The sequence below is a fragment of the Urocitellus parryii genome, unplaced genomic scaffold (assembly GCF_045843805.1).
Source record: "Urocitellus parryii isolate mUroPar1 unplaced genomic scaffold, mUroPar1.hap1 Scaffold_145, whole genome shotgun sequence".
Classification (NCBI taxonomy): domain Eukaryota; kingdom Metazoa; phylum Chordata; class Mammalia; order Rodentia; family Sciuridae; genus Urocitellus; species Urocitellus parryii.
Genome location: NW_027552032.1, coordinates 376,646 through 388,703, shown reverse-complemented (window position 1 = coordinate 388,703; position 12,058 = coordinate 376,646).

Genomic DNA, 12,058 nt, shown 5'->3' with positions numbered 1-12,058 from the left:
AGAGTCTTTTGTTTCCTGCCTGTATTTTCTATATGAAATTTCTCTACCTGTCATTATCTTCTCAAATTATTATCTATTTTTATTTATACCAAATACAAATACAATGATTTTTCTTCTTCTTCTCTGATGTTCTTACATATACCTAAATAATAATCATAGTTTGTATAATACTTTTTTCATTGGTAAAGAAAAATGATATTGTATCAGATTAACAGAATTTTTTCAATTGCTTATTTTCTCAATGGTTTCATTTCTGTCTACTTTGGCTAACTGAAACATCAGGATTTGCTCTAGAGGGCTCACTCAGCTCCTTCCTGAGTCAAGGAGGATGCTGGGATCTCTTTTCCTAAACATGACACCCTTACTTGCACACAGTCTGTATTTGATTGGTTAAACCAGCTTTATTGGTGGGAGGTACTGGGGATTAAATTCAGGGACTCTTGAACAATGACCCACATCTCCAGCCACATTTTATATTTTATTTAGAAATAGGATTTCACTGAGTTGCTTAGTGCCTCACTATGGCTGAGGCTGGCTTTGAATTTGGTTCCTTCTGCATTAGCCTCCCGAGCCATGGGGATTGTAGGTGTGCACTACTGCACCTGCCTTGTGTCTACTTTTATGAGTATAATATTTGGACTTGGTTGCATAAATTAGATTTAGGGATTTGACAGTTAAATACATTTTGAAGGGCCTGAATAAGGAATGAGCTGTTGTATTTTGTTTTCTTTTTCATGTGATGGTTTTTGATCACCAACATTATTAAGAATGTCAGCATCTCTCTCCATCAGAAACATAGCTAGTGATTCAAAAATTATTTTTATACCTACAAAAATATGAGTTCTTGTGGAGTTCTTTTGAGGGAGAGAACAGCACCCTGACACATGGGTGCCAGGTGCCATGATGGATCCCAGGCTGTGCACACCCAGCTGTCCATCACCTGTCCCTCGTTGGAGAGGGGAACCCACCCAGCTGCTCTGCTCCAGTCTGCAAGATTAAAGAACACCCTGACTGTGGGCCAAAGTGCACTGTGAGCTGTGGAGCACCAGGACAAGGCCCCTCTGCATGGGGTCCTTACCACTCATCCTAACCCTTGCTCTCTCTACACCTTCCCATCTCCAATGGCCATAGTCCTCTTTTTCCAGATGCAGTAGTTTCCCCATATGATTGATGGTGTTGTGATGGTCTTCCTCTGCCTGTCTTATTTCAGCCAGATCCATGTACTCCAGGGCCAGGCCTAGTTCCAGGAGGGTCAGGATGCCATTCTTGTTAGTTAAATGACATTCTTCCTCTATTTATATCATATTTCCACATCTTCTTTAATGAAAAATGTGATGATCATACAAAGTGCTTCAAGAGCCATGGAACTGGTGTTAAGAACAAACCTCTTGGACTATATATACTAACTCCTATGCACATTTGGCAGAGGCTTGTCCCTAAGCCTTAGTCTGTCCCACCTGATGTCTCTGCTGGCCTCTGGCTATGTGGCACAGGGTGGCATCTCCTGCCTGCTGCCCTCAAAGCTGGCCCTTCAGATGGCAGATCTATGTGCTGTGGCCTTAGGGGGCTTTCCTCCAAGGCTCCACTGGCCATGGCATAGGGGGACTCTTACAGGGGCCATACCTGGAATAAAGCTCTGTCTGAGCTCCAGGGCTACCCAGGACATCCTCTGGAATGCAGGTGGGGGAAGACCACCTCCACACTTTTACACCCTATATGCCTGCAGAGTTAGCCCCACAGGTGCTGTCAGATTGGCTGTTGGGTGACTATTTCAGCTCCCAGATCTGAGCTGGCACAGACCAACACTTTGCCCAGTCCCAGGACTGCATTCACATCTTTAGATCTTTACTACAACCACCTCAGACCCCTGCACCAGTGTGTGCTGAGTCCAGTCTCTACTGCTCTGAGCAGCTCCCATGGCTGATGGTTTACAATGAGAGAGCTACATTGCAGCAGGTTCTGGAAATGCAAATATCAAGGTGCTGCTCCTGACCAGGCCTTCCTGAGGCTGTACCACCTCATGGCAGAAGGCAGGAGGCAAAGAGAGGCAGATGGTTATAAATGACAGAATGGTGCTGGGGTCACACTGGGGGTGCAGTTTGCAAGAAAGGCTCTCTACCAGCCATATGAGAAACCAGGTGGCCATGCCCATGATGTCAGTTTTATTATCTATTCTGGGACCACATTGACATGGTGAGGGTTGCAGAGCAGCAGCATTGTTTTCAGGTGACTGTGCTTCCAAGATGATCCCAAGACAGTTGCTTCCCCTAATTCTGCAAATCACAAGAGGAGGAAGGGAGGCCTAGTTCACAGATGACAGATTAGCAAGGGGGTAAGAAAGATAGATAATTGATTATTGATAGAGTATATATAGATAGATGAAATATAATGGTAGATAGATTGATAGATACCACATACATACTGAACTAGAATAAATTAATCCTCACCCTGAAAACATCATGAAGTCCATATGGACACTGGCTGGTCCATCTCCCAGGCTTGTCACAAGAGTGAGCTAGACAGGGCCCTATGTGGACTCAGCTTATGACAACTGAAAGTGAGGACAGAGATTGAATTTCTCCCTGTGCCCACCACAGATGGCAACAGCATGTGGACCTGAGGGCTTTGTGCCAACTGCATGCTCCTGAGCTGAAGGAGGCCCTCACAGGGAGGCACAGCCTTCCCACTGCAGGGAGCCTCTGAGGACCTCAGCTTGATGCCTCCCTGGAGAGCAGGTGCAGCAGAGGGGAGAAGATGCTATCCAAAATATTTGTGAAACCAAGTACTTTGCATGAATTAGAATTTTGAGGACAGGGATGTTTGAATCATACATTACAGTTGTGTTGTATATTCTTTTATCTCATTTTTACATTTTACATCTTTTATCATTTTCACTTTTTAATTTTATTTTTCTTAATATTAAGTGTTTGGCTTATGTACTTATTGTCTCCCATTTCTGATCTCCCCAAAATCACTTTCTCTCTTCTCCTGCTACTAACCATCATCTTTTGATTCCTCTTTCTTACTTCCTAAGAACTAATAACTCTATAATCTCACCTTCTACCCCTTCAACATCTCATTCTTTGTCCACCATCAGAAATTGTAAATCCTTTTGCAAACATACTGTTTATATTGTAGAAACATACTGTATATTGTGACAAAAATATACATCTTAATAGCAGCCAGTTTGTTTAAGGTTGTATATGTTTTGTATTGGGATCTGTTAACCTTGTTCTTCCCATCAAAGAGAGATATTGGAACCCTGCCAGGACACTATAAGCTTATAGGGTAAGGTGATGAGTTGGAATCCAACAAAATCCCTGCACATAAAGTGGGAGCTGAACTTAGAGAACACTCTCATATTAGATGCACAGTTTGGGGACTGAGCCATTTAGACAGAATTTCTCTCTCTCTTCACAAATGCTCACCATCACATATGTGACAAAAGTCAGAGCACATATTATATCCAATCTTTTATAAAAAATATTTAGTTGTTGATATACTTAAATTTTTAATTTATTTATATGTGGTGCTGAGGATCAAAATTAGTACCTCACACATGCCAGGCAAGTGCTCTGCCACTGATCCAGAACTCCAGCCCCAATATTGTATCCAATTTTACTGTTGTTGTCTTTGCTTGTGTGTCCTGGATAACAGGGAGTATAGAAGATAAGGAAGGCTATACCTCATGTAAAAACCACCAAAGTGTCAGTATTGTGTACTCTCAGGATAGAAAAATGATATCTATGTTCAGAGAGCAGTGGAAGAGAAAGCAGGGGCTGTGCTGGGCTCAAACATGAAGACTCAACACCCAGAGCCAGAGTGGATTCCAGGAGTGAGACTGGGCATCAGGAAGAGAGAAGAATCCTGGGAGAAGGTGTTGGGCTCAGGAAGATGGGCTCCTGTCAGGTTTTTAGCCCCCGCCCCATTCCCTCCTGACCTGTAGGAGATATTGGGAAGAGCACTTCCTGACCAGGATGAACCAAGAAAGGAAAGTATCAACTGACCGCTGGTGCTCAGTCCTCCCGGGCAGGAGGACAATCAGATGCCTCAGGGAGACCAGTCAAAGCAGGATCTCAGCTTATTGAGAAAACATACACAGCTAATATAATGTACAGGAGCCAATCAGGATAAAGATCAGCAGGGTGGGGGAAATTCACATGTACACTCATCCTACAGGTAGGAGCTGTCCACGAGGGCAGAAGGGTTCTGAGCCTATCCTAGAGGTGGTCTGATTTTTGGTCACCACCCAGGCAATGCCTTCTGGCTGATTGCCAGGTGCTATCTTAGCCACATGTGGCCCCAGGACCAGGAAGCGGGTAGCAAGTTAGGTTTTCTCTTTTCTGATGCAAGATGCCCCACATGTTGCATGCCCTACATCAAGTTAGGTTTCCTCCTTTATGATGTACATGCCCCACATGTTACATCATGCCCTACAGGCTCCTCCTCTGATAGCCTTCCAGCACCCCTGAAACCACCTGCTCTCCTCTCACAGGTAAAGCTCCATTTGGGTTCCAGAGAGGGACATATCTCAGGAGCACAGAGGACCTGGGCAACTTGCCTTCAGCTCTCCATATATAAGAAGAGCCTCACCCACATGCAAATTCCTCCTCCTGCTCTGGGTTCAAATGCCCTCTGGGCTGTGGGAGCTCCCAGCTTTCTGCTCAGACAGGGCTGAGGTCTCTGGGAAGGCAGGTGTGTTCTAGAAGATGAGGCTGCTGGGTCTTTTCCTATGCCTGGTCACAGCTCCCCAAGGTGAGTGTCCTCAGTGTCAGACCTGGGTCTATGTGGACATTGTGACTCCAGGTGACTGAAAGGGTGTGACTGTACTTGTCCCCAGGTGTCCTATGCCAGGTGCAGCTGCAGGAGTCAGGACCTGGACTGGTGAAGCCCTTGCAGACCCTGTCCCTCACCTGTGCCATCTCTGGATTCTCCATCACAATCAGTGGTTACTGCTGGGATTGGATTCATCAGCCTGTAGGGAAGGGGCTGGAGTGGATAAGTCTAATATGTTATTATGGTAGCACTGCCTACAGCCCATCCCTCAAGAGCCGAGTGTCCATCTCCAGAGACACATCCAAGAACCAGTTCTCCCTGCAGCTGAGTTCCCTGACCACCCAGGATACAGCCACATATTACTGTGCCAGAGACACAGTGAGGGTACCTCAATGTGAGCCCAGGCACAAATCTTCCTGCAGGACAACCAAGACCAGCAGGGGGTGCTCAGGGTCAGGACAGGAGCACAAGCAGAGGGAGGAAATAACCTTGGCCCCCAGTCCTGAGCTCCCTTCCCAGGCAGATCCTCATGAGACTAACATTCATAGTTGTTTTAGAGAAGCCTCCTCCCCTTGGACATCACTCACGTCTCCTTATCAGGTATTATTTGTCAGGAGTCCCCTCTCTCAGTGCAGTCTGCACAGTCTTGCCTGTTGTTGGCCCTTTCTGTGCAATGACATGTACTGCATGGTGCCACCACATGAGCTGTGTGAATACTTCTTGGTTCAGGGGATTGCCTCCACTCTCAGAAGGTCTTCACATCTTCCCCTCCCAGTGTCTCTCACAGTCCAGTGTTCCCAGTAGTCTTCCTGTGACTGATCGAGATGCTAATGGGGCCAGCACAGTTTACTGATTTGGGAAAGCAATTAAACTATGATTTGGAAGTTTATAATAAAATTAGTGCCTATGTTAGAAGGGCATGGAGGGAACTACCTACTACAGGAGAGAAAATCTTAGATTTCAGTCAAATACAACAGGAACAAGAGGTAAAATTCTTGGATTTTATGGCTCATCTGTATTAGGTTGCTAGCTGCATAGTAGGTGACTCTAATTGTTCTGAGGTGCTGGTCAAACAACTAACCATTGAAAATGTCAATTATATTTCTCAAGAGATAATATAGCCACATCCTAAGAAAGGGATATTTCTGAATTTATTCACCTCTGTTCCTATGTAAGTCCCATGCATTTACAAGATCTCACAATTGCAGGGACATTAAAACAGGCTCTACAACCTCCATCCAAGAGACACAATTCTCAGAGGCAGTGTTTTAATTGTGGAAAAGCTGGATACAGGGCTAGGGACTATGGATTGCCATGAAATCAGGGAGGTTCACATGATTTTCAGTAGCACCATTGGAGGGGCAACCACATGGCATAGGGAGGCCACGTCCAGAATGTCATAAATGGCCAGCCTCCATTTAAGGCACCACTGGGAAACATGAGGCAAGGCTGGCCCTGCCTAACAGTAAGGGCATTGAAGTATACTCAAAAGGAGGAGCCAATGGCTCCTAGTCCTATGTCATCATGCCTGGCCCAATTTCTTTATGCACTAGCCCAACTGGCCCAAACATACAATCCCTCAAGAAGTTTCTGGTCCAAAGGCCAAGACCTTGGAGCTCTGACCAGCCATGGAGCTAATTTTAACTCCTGAGATAGGTCCTAAACTAATTTGTACAGAGATTTATAGGCTACCATGCCAGATATGATATGTTTATTACTAGGATGCAGCAATTTGATTCAGAAAGGTAATGCGGTATTACCAGGTGTTGTTGAAGCAAATTTTGATGGGGAGATTAAACTTACATTTCAATCAAATTGCATTATTCAGCTTTCTCCAAAAAATATAATTGAACAGATTTTATTTTTGCCTTGCTGCTCTATAAAGGGAAATCTAGGGACTGTCCAAACAGAATTCCAAATCCTGAGTTCCCCTACTGGGCCTACTGACCTCAACTGATTAGATAAGAGTACCCTCTATTGGATTTTAAAAACAACCATAAAAATTTCAAAGGCATAGATATAGGAGCAGATAAATCAATTATCTCCAGCAGGTACAGGTCCTGAAAATTGCATTTAAATATTGCACCTGTCAGTATAGAAGGGATTGGTCAAATTTCACAACCTGCTCAGAGTGCTCAATACTTTCGATGAGAAGATAAAGATGATAATTAAGGACTCTTTAAATCCTATGTCCTGGATACATTGCTAGTACATTTGGGGGGACAAGATATTCTAAGCAGCATGGATGTATTATTAATAACTTCAAATTCCATATACTTGATCAAGGATTTATTTCTCCTAGAGGATTTGAAGGGAATCAGCAAGAAGGTTATTTGTCTATGACTCAGTCTCCTCAGTGAAGACAATTTAATTCACTCAATCAAAAATTTTGATAGGAGCACTGGTTTTCTCCTTGGCCCCATAAAAAAACAGCAGAAAAAATTAACTGGCTTACAAAAGAGCCAATTTGGGTTTGTCAGTGGCCCTTAACATGGGAGAAATTTCAAATAGCGAATATTGTAGTCCAAGAACAACTTCAAGTTGGCCATATAGAGCCTACTTTTCATCCCTGGAATACTCTAATTTTTGTGTATAAGAAAAAAAATCTGGAAAATGGAGGCTATTATAAGATCTTAGGGCAATTAATTGTATTATCAAGCCATTGGTAGCCTAACAGCCTAAAAACTTCCTTCTTCTACAGTCATTCCTTTTGATTATTATTTAGTTGTAAAAGATTTAAAAGATTGTTTTTCACTACACCATTACATCTAGATAATTGTAAGAAAGTTGCTTTTAGTTTTCCAGCTGTAAATTTCAAACAACCAGTTAAGAGATTTTGCTGGAAAATTTTGCCTCGAAGTATGTGTAGTAGTCCAATCCTTTGTCAGAACTTTGTAGCTCAGGCTGTTGCTCCTGTAAGGAAAGAATTCCCTGGTGTGTATATTATCCATTATATGGATGATATTCTTTTGGCTCATGCTAGGACAGATGCATTCTTAAAAATAGAAACTTCACTTACTGCAATGGGCTTATGCATAGCACCTGAGAAGGTACAAATGACCTCTTCTTTTGAATGTTTAGGTAATGAAATTGAAGGATGCATGATCTGTCCTCAAAACTTACAAATAAGAGTTGATGGTTTACATATCTTAATGATTTCCCAAAGTTACTAGGTGATATTAATTGGCTGAGTTTAAAAGTTTAAAACTAATCTGTGAAGATTTGAGTTCTTTGTTTCAGATTTTACAGGGGGATCCTTCTCCAATTTCTCCTTGTCAACTTACAACAGATGCAAAGATGGCCATAAAAAGGTTGAATTTGGTATTAAAACTTCTCAGCTTACTAGAATTAGCCCAAAGAAGCCTATGTATCTGTTAACATTTCCCACTGCTCATACTTCTACAGGAGCGATATGACAATCACTGGGAATTATTAAATGGTTCCACCTAGCTCATTCTCCTCAAAAATTATTGACCCCATTTCATGATTTTATTGCTCAGTTGGTTATTAAAGGGAGAACATGAGTTTTACAAATGGTCAAGTCAGAACCTAATGTTATTGTTGTACCTTTTTCTACTCCACAGAATGATTGGCTTTTCCTAGCCTCTAATATTTGGCAAATAGATTTTGCAAATTTCCCTGGTCAAATAGAAAATCACTACCCTCATGACAAAATTATTCAAGTTGCTTGGTAACTACCTTTATTTTCCCGAAAATTGTATATGCTTAACAAATAGTTGAGCACTAACAGTATTTACTGATAGGTCAAGATCAGGTAAAGCAGGTTTCTTTAGCTGTGCTTATACAGAGATAATGCAGACATCATATACTTCTGCACAACAAGAAGAACTTCAAGCTCTCATTTGTGCTTTAGTTCCTTTTTCAAATGAGCCAATCAATATCTATTCTGATAGTTTATACGCAGTTGGAGTTACAAAAAATATCGATACATCGACTATTAGGTACACCATAACAAGAGTTATTAATTTTTTTCATACTTTACAAAAGACAATTCAAATGCATCACCATCTGTGTTTCGTAGGCTATATATTAGCTTATTCAAACCTTCCAGGTCCTTTAGCATCAGATAATAATAAGATCGATAAACATACTGCAGTTTGTTACTAAATGTCTTTATATGATTTTGTGTAAGCCTCACATTCTTTGCATCATCAAAATGCTTCTACTTTACATAAAAATTAATATTAATAGAGAGAAATCTCATGAAATTGTTCATTAAGTGCCCACAATGTGTTATACATATTTTATCTTTACCATATTTTCATCTTTACCAACTGGGGTTAATCTCTGTGGTTTATGACCAAATCAGTTATGGCAAATGTATGTAACTCACATCCCTCAATAAAGCAAATAGTGTTATGTTCATATTATTGTGATATTTATTCTAGATTTATTTTTACTACAGATCATGTACAAGAAAATAGTTCATTGCCTAGCTGCTTTTGCACCATCAGGATTTCCTTTGCAGATTAAAACTGACAATGCTTCATCTTATACTAGTTCTTCTTTCCAGCAATTCTGCCATCATTTTTGTATTGAATATAAAGCAGTTATTCCTTATAACCCTCAAGGTCAAGCCATTATAGAATGAGATCATTTATCTATTAAGCTACAATTACAAAAAGAGAAAGGGGGGAATAAGGCCCCCCCCAAAATAACCTTAATCATGCTTTGTTTGTTTTAACTGTTCTAAATTGTTACTCTGAAGGTCACACTGTAGCTGAGTGAGAGATCTTCCATTGCAACAGATCCCTTGGGCCAAGTTTGTGGAAATATTTACAAACAAGTCAATGGAAAGGACCAGATCCAGTGATAATGGGTGATAGAGGTTATGCTTGTATTTTCCCAGAAAGTTTATCCTACCTGGGTACATGAATATGCCATTAGACATAGAGAACCTAAAGCCAAGATTCAAAGGGCTGAAGATCAATCCAGAGATGTCAGCCTTGGCTCCCAGCAAGAAAAAGAAGCTTCCTGTACCACCCCATTTACCTGAAGGAAGAGGGGGATGAAGAAGGCCTAGAGAGACCCAACAGTAAAGCTACCATCATGGAAACAGCTGAAGAACCTAATGCTACAGGCTGAAGAGATGGCTCAGCAACAAGGAAGAACAAAGTCTCCAGCTGTGCTGTTTGTAACCATGCTAGCTCTCTTGAGCTGCAGGTAAATAGAGTGGTACAGAAAGAAATATTGAACATATTTTCTAGATCCGTCTTTAGTTCACTGAGTGGTGTGAACTGAAAGATTTATCCCAGTATTTACCAATGACTCATAAATAATAGGAGGTTTTACAGACACCCATAATCCTCCCAGCCATGTGACTGAATTTAATTGTTCTGGCTATAGTGGTCAGCTACCTATATGTTGGTCCCACAATAAACATGCTGTCTATGGGTACCTTTTGAGGAAAAGAGAGAATTTGGGGGTCCTAGAAACTCAAAGCCATATGTTAGAACAGTTATTAAAATAGGACTTTCTCATAACAGACCAGTCATATCTGAAGAACATCTGCCAATACCTCACTGTTCTAATTGTTCTGCAATAGAATTTGACATCTTTCCTAAGTAGGTGGATTGTTCAAACACTTTGCCAGTACAATATAGTGCCTAGAAATAGTGGATGCATTTTAGACTGGTCCTTAAGAATTGAGGAAAGACAATTACACAAGGGTGCCATAATCCCTAGAGGCTTTTTAAATAATATCTTGACCTCCAGCAAGGGTGGCATCCAGAAAGATGTTTGGTGTTTGATTGCTGCCTCAGAATTTTTGTATTTTACTGTATACAAGGTGTACAAGCAGACCTATGTTCAATCTCTTTAAGTTTTAAATACTGGAAATGTGAGAGTTAAGAGAAAAACTGATAAATATCTTGTAGCTTGTAAAAAAGTGCAATTTTGTTAATTGTGTCACCAGATATAATAGAGGGAAAGAAACACTGGAAATTCACCAGCCCTCTTTTGTTCTATTTCCAGCTAACATCTCAGAACCATGGTATGCTGATGCTGGTGCTACAATGTTACAAATGCCTGCCCAGTTTACCAGACCTAAGCAAGCTCTTGGTCTCATAATAATTTAGGTGGCTGCTTTGGTTTCATTCATTGCTTCTCTGGTCACAGCCTCAGTGGCCATATCTCAGAACACTGAGCATGCACATTTTCTTAATAATTTGGCTCAAAACACTTTCAGAGTGTGGGGAGCTGGTCTGAATGACCCCCATCTTCCAGTCCTGAAGCAAGAGGCTCTGATCAATCACTACATTTCATTGTGACTTGGGCATTGTCCCAGTTCAGGAAGCAGAAGTCATGTCTTCAGGTGTAGGTGTGTCACACATGGGGTTGAGTTACACTCACCTACTCTTGTATAATCCTACTCTTTTGCCCTGTTTGGGATAGAATGTTCCATGGAAACTCCCTTTGTGTGTCCCCTTCTCTTGCTCTGTCTTTGGGTGTGGCCTTCCTAGATGTCAGTCAACCAGCTGACAGCTGACATCACAAAGCTAGATTCAACACCTTGAAACCTGACCTCTTGCCTCATTTGAATGGCTTCTTCTCAACAAATGGATTAAGCATGTTCTCTCTTTCTCTCTCTCCATGGACTTCTAAGGTCAGAGAAGCCATCACAGGACCCCTCAAAAAAGGTATCACTGTCTCTTGTGTGAATATTTCCCTGTAGCCCAGTTCACCTGGAGTGACCCGGAGTGTTTCAGTCATGAGAAATGTGACATCAGGGCCCTCTATAATCAGATAAATATTGAGAAAAACATTGAAACTAAGCTAAATGCTTTAGAAGTTAGTGTCATAAATATTGGCAATGAGCTCTCCACTTTAAAGTTCAAGGAAAGGCTCAAATGTCATGCTTGGTATGAATATGTTCTCCAGTGGAACTAGGAAAAGATTAAAGACCATCTATTAGGTATTTAACAGGACAATAATAATAGCCTGGATCTTTTGGAGTTACATCATCTTATTTCAAGATATATAAAAATATAAATAAATAAAATTGATCTTTTTACCCTACATCTTTAGCTGATCAAATATTTCAAGAATTAAATGGCATTAATCCTGGAAACCTATTGAAAAGTTCTGCATGGTATATTATTGAACTGTTATCTTTGCTATTAATTCTCTTTTATATTGTGACAATAGGATGTTGTGCCTTCGAACAAGAATCCAGAAACTTAAGATAACAGCTCATCATTTATTTAGTCTTCCAAAGCAAAAAGGGAGATATGTCAGTGGCTGTCCTGAGGAGGAGCTGAGC